This window comes from Natrix helvetica, assembly GCF_964273705.1.
Source record: "Natrix helvetica genome assembly, chromosome: W".
Lineage (NCBI taxonomy): Eukaryota > Metazoa > Chordata > Lepidosauria > Squamata > Natricidae > Natrix > Natrix helvetica.
Window position 1 is genome coordinate 47,530,122 of NC_138555.1, and position 10,621 is coordinate 47,540,742.

A 10,621-nucleotide genomic window follows, 5' to 3' on the forward strand; every position below is an offset into this window, starting at 1 on the left:
AAATCTGATTCAGGGTTCCAAATAACATCCAAAGTGAAATCCGAGTCCAAACCCTGATCCATCCTGCCCATTCTCAACAACATGGGGTACAAGATGCCCCGCAACATCTCTGGCAATGTTTTTGGCAGCAGATTTCACATGCAGCTTAATGATTTCTAATCCTCGCCTCAAAAAAGGCATTGCTTTTCGAAAAAGTCCACGGAACAACCCACCTAAACTGGTCCCGTACATAATTGGGGCTCCTCAGAAGCCTGGAAGGCCTCCCCCGGCTTGTGCCCTGTAGTAAGCCACGTAGTCTTGAGGTCTCCCATGCTCCTTGATTACAACCATCCTTCACTTTTCCAAGGCCTAAAATGAAGCTTGACAATCACCTTCCCATGATAAAAATGCATGTTTTTGTCCTGGTCAGTTTTGATTTCTGTAGTAACGGTATCGATGTGATGTTTGCTGACCAGCACATAATGTGGACGGTCATAGGTCATTGTTATGAAATCATTGTCTTGCCCCCATACAGGCACACAGCGTAGTAATGGCACATAGAAGTCACCCACTATCTGGAGCTCTACAATGTCTGTGTAAACATATAATGTGCTGAATCCTGGGAACATACCTAACAGATGTCCAAGTTCACCGCTAACTAGAATGTTATGCGGTTCATCTCCTTTAAGATTAATATTTTGACCCACTGAATCATAATGTAAGGTTGTCTTAGGTCCCTTCTTGACATTTGATATAAGCTTGTTCATATTTTCTAACAGTTGTCGGATGCTGTTATAGTAGTACCCACTTCTCAAAGAAAAAATGCCATCTCTTTCTCTCGTTAGCAATTTCAAAATATCCAGGAGAAGTTAATGTGTGCCAACTATGCGGATACTGTATCTCTGCTAGCCCTACTTCCCATGTCCCTGGAAGATCCAATGATCTCGCTAATTGAATAGTAAAATTAGAATTTTTGTTTTGGGGGAAAATTGCTACTGATGCATTGCTGGGAAGGGTGATGTAAAACTCTGCAATATCAAATATGTTGTACTTCAGTAGTCTTAACCCAACTGCTGAACTTCTCTGGCCATCCAGTCCATTTGACTAGAAACTCTCTGTGTCTTCCCTGCCCTCTTTTTTGGATAATTTTCTCTATTCTGTATATGCGCTGTTGGTCAGCAGGAACCTTTGGGAGCTCCTCAAAGTAAAAAGCCCCCTTTACAGGGTCACCTGTGTAATCATTTAATCTATACACCACTCTTTCCCCCCTTGTCCCCAGTTCTTTGAAGATGAATATCTCATCCGTATAGTTTTGCTGATAGCCCTTTTCAAACTTACCCTTCAGTCTGGATAACCTGACATGATCTCCCATCTGTTGGAAGTTATCACCCAGCCCTCTCCCAGAAAAATGAAATATCCTAGGAAATATTGAAAAGGCAGAATATTATATTTTCCTGGATGTGAAAAAGGGAGAAACACATTTTAAACACAAAGTAAATTCCTGCAGCTTCCTGTCCATCCCCACTTTGTCAATGGGCCATTAAGAAGGCCAAGCTAGTCCACTTTACATAATAAAGAGGTCTCCTCTTCAACTCCAGAGTGATGGGATTAAGGCAGGATAATATTGCCTTTTACTCAATTGACCACATGGCATCTGAGAACTCAACCAAACCTGGATTCAAAACTCAGCCTAGAGAGTTGCCCTTGCACGGGCCCATGGGAGTCTGGCAACCAATCAGAATACATTTCTTACACAGGAACAGGAAACAGATAGGTGGGGCAGAACATATTATAAAAAGCCCTGCAAGCCCTTCTTCAGCCTCTTCCCTTCTCTTCTTCTCCACCAACATTGAAGCATGTGATCACCTTTTCTGTTCAGGACTCAAGCCATGTGGTCCTGTCCACCATTAAACCATCTTTCCAAGCAGCCTCCATGTCTCCAGTGTCTTTTTCTCCACTTGGAGCTGAACCCAGAAGGACATTTCTTCCAATAATTGGCACCCCCCAGATGGGACTCCAAGCTAGCCTAACCAATGGACATGGCCCAGGTAAGCCTCCTATGCCGGCACAGACCCCATTGAGTCTGTGGATGGACTTTATTTTGATTATGATCTTTAAAGCGCTTCATGGCATAGGACCTAGGTACATGCAGGATCGCATCCTGCCCCACACATCCCTACGACCAATTCGCTCACACAGAGAGGGACTTCTCCGGGTGCCGTCCGCCAAACAGTGTCGGGGGGCGACATCCAGGAGCAGAGCCTTCTCTGTGATGGGCCCAGCCCTGTGGAATGACCTCCCCCGTGACATCAGGATTATTTCCGATCTCCGCTCCTTCCGTGTACAGTTGAAGACCCACCTCTTCCAATTATCCGGCCTGGCTCAACCGTAATTTTTTCATATTCCTCCTGACTGTCTTTTTTAAATTTTAAATTTTTATGGTATATTGGGTTTTTATTAAACGGGGCATGTTAATGGTTTTAATTTGTCTAAATGTTTTAATCTATTACCTCCTCCGTGCATGTATGTCTTTGTATATATGTATGTTTATATATGTCTTAGTGTACGCCGCCCCGAGTCCTGTCCGGAAAGGGAGCGGCTAATAAATCCAAATTTATTATTATTATTATTATTATTATTATTATTTATCTTGGCCTTAGCCATTTGGATCTAGGCTTTAAAGGGGTTTTGAGTTTGAGCTCAAAGGCTGCCTGGAAAGAAGGTGAGTACCTCTAAATTTTAATTCTCTAAAATTTAATTTTAAAGCATGGGAAATGTGTGTATGTCTGCATGTGTGTGACTAGTGTGTGTGAAAGTGGATGGAAAAGTGAATGAATTTTTTATTTTTTGGTTGTTGTTGCTGTTTTTGTCCTGTGAGAGAAAAAAGCCAAAGCCCATAAGAAAGTTAGAGAAAGGAAAAAAAGGGAGGTACGCATACCCGCTGACGACAGAACCCCTCCTGGGTAACTGTGCGGCTGGTCCTCCGGGTCTCTCCCCAAGACTTGAAACTGTAAGAAAAGTCCCTGCGTGAAAGGGCACGAATAGAGAGAAGGTTCCCGCGGTGAGGAACGTGAAAAGGTCCCTCCAAAGGGCACACAGAAAAAAGTCCCTCCGAAGGGCACACAGAAAAAAGTCCCTCCGAAGGGCACACATAGACCCTCCGAAGGGCAAACAAAAGTCCCTTCAAAAGGGCGCAAAAGTCCTCTAAGGATGCGAAATTGAAGCGGGGAATACGAAGTGGCAAACCCGGCTAGGACGAAGTGAGCCCACATCTGAACTGGATCATGGGAAGCGGTAGCTCGCGGGTGGCCACGGAAACCCCCCTAGGGGAACTGTTGGGGGCCTGGGACAAAAAGGCAGATGCCTGTCCTGGCCGGAATGAAAAAAAAAAGGAAAGCAAAACAGATTGTAGAAAAATGGGCTTTGCTGAAAGATGATACAGGAAAAACTAATTTGGCTAAAAAGGTACTTAAAGGAAAAGGGAAAATGGTGGGATTTCTTTTTTTCTCTTGTCTGTCTCTTTCTCTGTCTTCTATGTAACCACGTGGTTTGTTTGTTAAGATTTGTGCCTTCCCCAATTTAACTGAGATTCATGGTGGGAATGATTTTGTTTGTGAAACTCATGAGTTTTGTTATCCCCTCTTTGTCTCTGTGTGTGTATGTCTAAGTCTTTGTGTGCCCTCGAGGTAATTGTAACTATAAAATGTCTCCAATCAAAAAAAAAAAAAGACAAGAATTTTAAAGTGTTCAAAGAAAGAAAAGAGTAAACTGGCAGAAATTGCCTTCGCTCAGTTTGTTGGGCCCAGAAAACTGAGTGAAGGGGGATGGGAATCTTTACTTTGCATCTGTTTGGCCAGCAGAAACAGAGTACAGAGAATTTTTTTCCCCTTCCTTCCTTCCCTATACCTTAAAGTAACAACACAGGAAATGTTTTAAGTTCATTTACAAGAAAAGTTTTCATCCTTGCATTTGTGTGTTTAAAAGATTTTACCTGTTCATTTCTTTCCTGAAGCATGTGAATTCAGACCCCATTTCTCATCTGTGATATTCCCATAATGTTACCAGTTTATCTGTTTAGTAACTGATGGTTTTATTTTTCAAACTCTGCCTGCAAGCTGTCTACCCCCCCACACACCCCCTTACCTCTAATCCTCCAACAATGCCTTTTCTGTGGGGGAGGGGACCTTGTTCCCATGTCTTTCAGTACAAATGAGCAGAGCACATGGATCCAGATGCCTCTAGAGGAGACCCTCCATCCATTTGAGCCAGGACTTGGGTTTGGATCTAGTCCTCCACTGAATGTCCAGCAACCAGAGTGAAGCCTAACTAACCAGCCTTATCACCAAATCAAGCATGCCACCCTAGCAGACATGAAAGAACCCTGAAGGAGATGAAGAAGTAAAGACCAAAAGACTCTCTTCTATCCCCAGAAGACAGCTGTAAAGACTACGGGGGAGGGTGAAAATTGATTGCAAAGTTTTCTTTCTTTGCCTCCTTCACAGAAACCCATTGTAAGGTTTTCTTTCCTGTCTCGTTTATATTGCAATCAGTTTAATGTATTCATGTAAGAATTGTATTTGAGAGTGGCTGGCCCAGCAAGATCTGAACACCTTAGATTTCTGGCTGGTGGGAGGGAAATTTATCCAAAATATCTGCATTTTCTGTATTGTAGAAGCAGCTATACACACACACACATGAGAGAGAGAGAGAGAGAGAGAGAGAGAGAGAGAGAGAGAGAGAGAGAGAGAGAGAGAGAGAGAGAGAGAGAGAGAGAGAAACTCCATTCAGAATTAGATTGAAAGTATCTCCTCCACTTTACCTCCGCACAAAGCTTCTCTAGGTTGATTTTTGCCCTTGTTAATCCCATGGGGGAGGGTCAGTTCCCCTCAGGCAATTCCCACACTTGAAGAGTAGCAGAAAGGATCTTCAAAACTCAAACCCTGACTGTGACTCAAAAAAAAATGATGCTGCCCAGTTGCCCAGTAAAGCAGGACATGTTGCACTGGTGGTCTCTGATAGGAGTCCCTGGGCTCATTGTGTATAATTTTTAAAAAATACTAAATAGCTTGTATTGCACACTAGCTAAACTCAATTTGGCCTCACTAAAATAAGAGCTAGGACAGGCTCAAGAACCATGAAATATGCAGCCCGTAACTTAAAGGAAAAGAATGGCTGTGAAGAATTTTGGGACTTCTGCTTGCTTGTAACCTGTCTGGAAGCTCACAGAAAGTGATATCTGATATTAATTGGCATGGAAAATTGGATATTGTAAATTTCTTTCCAGAAATTGTGCCCTGGTTGCTAGACCTTCATGGTTGAAAGCTCTCTGGGAGCCACTGAAGGGAGCCTTCTGCTGTCTCTTTCAATGCCTTTCCATCAGAAAAATTAAGTTTCCTTGATATGACCAATTTTGATCTTTTGTCAAGAACATGTGCGTTCCACTCACATGTTTTGAAAAAAAAGGAGGGATTGTTGGAAGTTATCACCCAGCCCTCTCCCAGAAAAATGAAATATCCTAGGAAATATTGAAAAGGCAGAATATTATATTTTCCTGGATGTGAAAAAGGGAGAAACACATTTTAAACACAAAGTAAATTCCTGCAGCTTCCTATCCATCCCCACTTTGTCAATGGACCATTAAGAAGGCCAAGCTAGTCCACTTTACATAATAAAGAGGTCTCCTCTTCAACTCCAGAGTGATGGGATTAAGGCAGGATAATATTGCCTTTTACTCAATTGACCACATGGCATCTGAGAACTCAACCAAACCTGGATTCAAAACTCAGCCTAGAGAGTTGCCCTTGCACGGGCCCATGGGAGTCTGGCAACCAATCAGAATACATTTCTTACACAGGAACAGGAAACAGATAGGTGGGGCAGAACATATTATAAAAAGCCCTGCAAGCCCTTCTTCAGCCTCTTCCCTTCTCTTCTTCTCCACCAACATTGAAGCATGTGATCACCTTTTCTGTTCAGGACTCAAGCCATGTGGTCCTGTCCACCATTAAACCATCTTTCCAAGCAGCCTCCATGTCTCCAGTGTCTTTTTCTCCACTTGGAGCTGAACCCAGAAGGACATTTCTTCCAACACATTTTAAGACATTTTCCCTTTCTTTTACTTTTTTTTTTTTATTAAAAGAGTTTTGTACAAACAAATTTCCCCCCTTTTCACCCCCCCTCCACACAATATAAATCTCATACAAATGCTATACCCCCCCAACCCCCCCGCAAAAATTCACATTCAAATATTATACCAAACACTTTACCCCCTCCCCTCCCCCCATCTTAAAATAGATTACTCATAACCCCTCTCCTCCCAACAAAAACTATATAAATTACTCTTAAATTAATAATAACACATTGATCATTTTCTAAGCTAATTTAACATCTATAACTCTTAATATAAATTTCTCCTAGCCTAACAATGTTTCATTAGTCCCATCTTCTAATTTATTCATACATATATATTGCCCCACCCTCCACCCTAACCCTCCCCCACCTCCCACACAAACCCACCCCCCTGACTTCCGCTGTATACCACTCTAACAATTCCAAACATCCCATATACTATTTACTCTGATCATCTATCGGTCTAAACATTCTTACCTAAAGGCTAGATAATAACTCCTAGTCTGGTATTTATTCTGTATATAATCAATCCATTTTGCCCATTCCTTTGTGTAATCCTCCTGTTTCTGAGCTTTTAAGAAAGCTGAAATTTTTGCCATTTCAGCGAACCCCGCCACCTTCTGAATCCATTGATCAATTGTCGGCAAAAAATCTTTTTTCCAATGTTGCGCAATCAACAACCTAGCTGCTGTAACCATATACAAGGCCAATTTTGTTTCCCCTTTGGTAAAATCCTTAACTATACCCAATAAAAACATTTGTGAAGTGAATTGTATTCTTTTCTTAAATACATTCTGCATAACCCACCATATTTTTATCCAAAAAGCTTTAACCTTGTTACAAGTCCACCATACATGAAAAAAGGTAGCATCTAGACACCCGCATCTCCAACATTTTGGTTGAACATTTGGGTACATGCATGATAATTTTTTAGGATCTAAATACCATCTGTAAAACATTTTATAAAAATTCTCCCTTAAATTCTGTGACTGTGTAAATTTAACATTCTGAACCCATATTTTTTCCCACGTTTCCAACATAACCACTTCACCAAAATTCTGAGCCCATTTAATCATACAATCCTTAACCAATTCACTTTCTGAGTCTCTTTCTAACAGTACATTATATATTCTTTTAACTTGTTTTGGACCAGTCTCTTTTATCTGCTTAATCAGTTCCACTTCTTTATCCATAAAGCCGACCCTGCGATCTTCTTCCCATCTCTTCTGAAGCTGTATGTAATGTAACCAATTTAAAGTAATTCCTTCTTCCAACAGCTGTTCCAAAGTTTTTAACTTCCATTCGCCCCCATCAGCAATAAGCACATCTTTATATAAACAACCCCCGAGTGACTTAATATTCATAATCCCCATGGTGTCTGCAAGATCCAACCAAAGCGGTATTTTATAATCCCAATTGGGCCGGTGCTTCTTCCATATTCTCATCAAGGCACTACGGAGAACATGGTTGTTGAACACTTTATCCACCCTGTCTTCATAAAAAAGATATGCATGCCATCCCAGAACAAGATCATGGCCTTCTATATTAAGCAATTCCATTTTTGTTTTCCCGAACCAATCTGCTACATGCGTTAATACCGCAGCTTCATAATACAATCGAAGGTTTGGGAGTCTGAGGCCGCCTCTTTCACGTGTATCTTGCATAATCTTCATCTTTACTCTCGGTTTTTTCTCCTTCCAAACAAATTTATTTAATGTTGTTTGCCAATTTAACAAGGTTTTATCTGACTTGAGCACCGGAATCATCTGGAATAGAAAGATAAATCTAGGTAGAATGTTCATTTTAATTGCTGAGATCCTTCCAAGCAAAGACAATTGTAACTTTTTCCACGCTTCAACATCTTTCTGTATCTTTTGCCACAACACTTCATAGTTATTTGAAAAAAGTTTTGTGTTTGATTCTGAAATTTGTATTCCTAAATATTTAACTTTAGAAACTATTTCAAAACCTGCTAAACTTACAAGTCTCTTTCTTTGAGTCTCTGTCATGTTTTTAACCATCATTTTCATTTTGTTTTGATTTAGTCTAAACCCAGACACCATGCCAAATTCTATTATGATATTTTTCATCTGGATTATTGATTTCAAAGGATGTGAAAGGGTAACAACCAGATCATCGGCGAATGCTCTAGTTCTGTATTCCTTTTGCCTGATAGCTATGCCATCTAAGGATTTTGAGTCCCGAATTGCATTCAACAAGACTTCCAAAGTTAAAATAAATAACAATGGGGATAATGGGCAACCTTGTCTTGTGCCTTTTTGTATCTCAAAAGTTGTTGACAAATTTCCATTAATAATAAGTTGTGCATTTTGTTGCTGATAAATTGCTCCAATCGCCTGCCACAATCGTGGTCCCATATCCATCTTTTCCAAAGTCTTGGTTAGAAAGTTCCAATTCACTCGATCGAAGGCCTTCTCTGCATCCAAGAAAACCAGCACTGCAGAGATCTGCTTATTCTTATCAAGATAGTCAATTAAATCTATGAGTTGCCTTACATTCTCCTTCATATGTCTGCCTTCAATAAATCCTGCTTGATCATGATGAATAATCTCTTGAATAACCGGCATCAATCTGTTGGCTAATACTTTAGCAAATATTTTATAATCTGTGTTCAGAAGAGATATCGGCCTGTAATCCTCTGGTTTCTTAGGGCCCTCTTTATCTTTAGGTATCAATGAGATAAAAGCCGCTTTCCATGAGGGAGGTATTTTACCTCCTTGTTGTATATTACAAAATAATTGTGTAAGATATTCAATCATTTCCAGTTGTAAAGTTTTATAATACATTGCAGTCAAACCATCAGTCCCTGGAGCCTTAGCTAATTTAAGTTGATTTATAACTAAAGTGATCTCATCAGCGGTTATAAGACGTTCCAAATTTGCCTTTTGAAGCACAGAAATTTTTGCAACCCTTTTTCCTTCCAAAAAATCATCTATTAACTTGTTCTGTATATTATCCTGTACATATAGCTTAGTATAATAGTCCACAAATGATTTTTTAATCAACTCTTGTTGATATACCATCTTCCCTCGAAACTCAATTTTATCAATAATTCTGTCATTCATATTCCTTCTCAAAGTATATGCTAACCATCTACCAGGTTTATTAGCGTTGGCAAAGGTGTTATGTTTAGCAAATTGCAAATTGGTTGCTGTTTGTTCTGCTATAAGCATCTGAAATTGATCTTTCAACAGCTTTAGCGCCATCTGGAGCGCCTGGTCATTCGGGTTTATTATAAGCAGCTGTTCTTTGCGTTTTATTTCATCTTCCAATTCCATTCTCCTTTTCTGTCTAATTTGTTTGTGTTTAAAGTTCATATGTATCAGGACCCCACTCATATAAGCTTTACTTGCATCCCAAACTATTTCAATGGGAGTGCCCTTATTCATATTAAAACTGAAAAATTCCTTCATGTGTTTTTTAAGTTCATCAACATTTTTTTCATATCTAAATAAATTTTCATTTACTCTCCAAGACCTTCTTGGCCTCATCCCTAATTCAATTTGTAACCACACCGGACTATGATCGCTAAGTGACCTGGCGAAAATCTTGGATTTCTTGGCTTTAGGAAGTAGATCCGGTGTTAACAAAAAGAAATCAATCCTTGAAAAGGATTTATGTCTATCTGAATAGAAAGAAAAATCCATCTCATTTAGATGTTGCGTCCTCCAGACATCTTTTAATTTCAAATCGTCTTGTAAATCAAAAAAAGCCTTTGGTAATTTGGTAGTGAATTTCGTCTTTGTACTCTTGTCTATCTTTGGAGAAATCACTCCATTCCAATCTCCCATTATTAGAATACTCTTAAAGTTCCAGTCTAAAATTTTTAAATGGAGCATCTTATAAAAACTTTCTTGGCATTGGTTAGGAGCATATATTCCTAGCACCAAAATGGAACCGAAGTCTGTATCAAATTGAATTGCTATATATCTACCAGCGTCATCTGCCTCTATAACTTGAGTTGAAAATCTTTTATTTATATATATCACCACACCATTTTTCTTTACCAAATCAGAGGCAGCATAAAATGTTCCCAGTTTTGAATTCACTAAGTACTTCTGGTCTTGCAGCCTAATATGAGTCTCTTGAAGGCAAACAACATCATTATTAAATTGCTTCAAATAATAAAATATTTTTTTCCTTTTTTGTGGGGAGTTCATTCCATTCACGTTCCAAGATAATAGCTTAAGCATCTTTAGATCTGGTCTGGAGCGCTGAAAGCATTTGCTGAAGATCTCTCTCCACAAGACCAATCTTCGGCCCTGCTCCTCCCATGGCTCCGGTTTGCTTCTTAGCTTCTTTCTTAGCACATTGTGTTTGAGGGTCGACGCGCTTGTGAGATTCTAACATTTGTCTAGTCGTGGATCTGGTAATACGTTGTTCGACAGGTTTAAATATCGGCATTTCAGTGAGAGACTTAGAAGGTCCTTCTTCCAAGAAGGAACACAACAGAGATCCAGAGGGGTCGACTCCACCTACAGCACCCTGCCCC

General features: G+C 40.0%; 1 long non-coding RNA gene across 1 annotated transcript in view; it reads left to right on the forward strand.

Moving 5' to 3' along the window:
- The window catches only part of LOC309400684, a 209,584-nt gene that overhangs the window by 175,630 nt on the left and 23,333 nt on the right, over positions 1 to 10,621 (forward strand). The gene's annotated exons all lie outside the window — the stretch shown is intronic.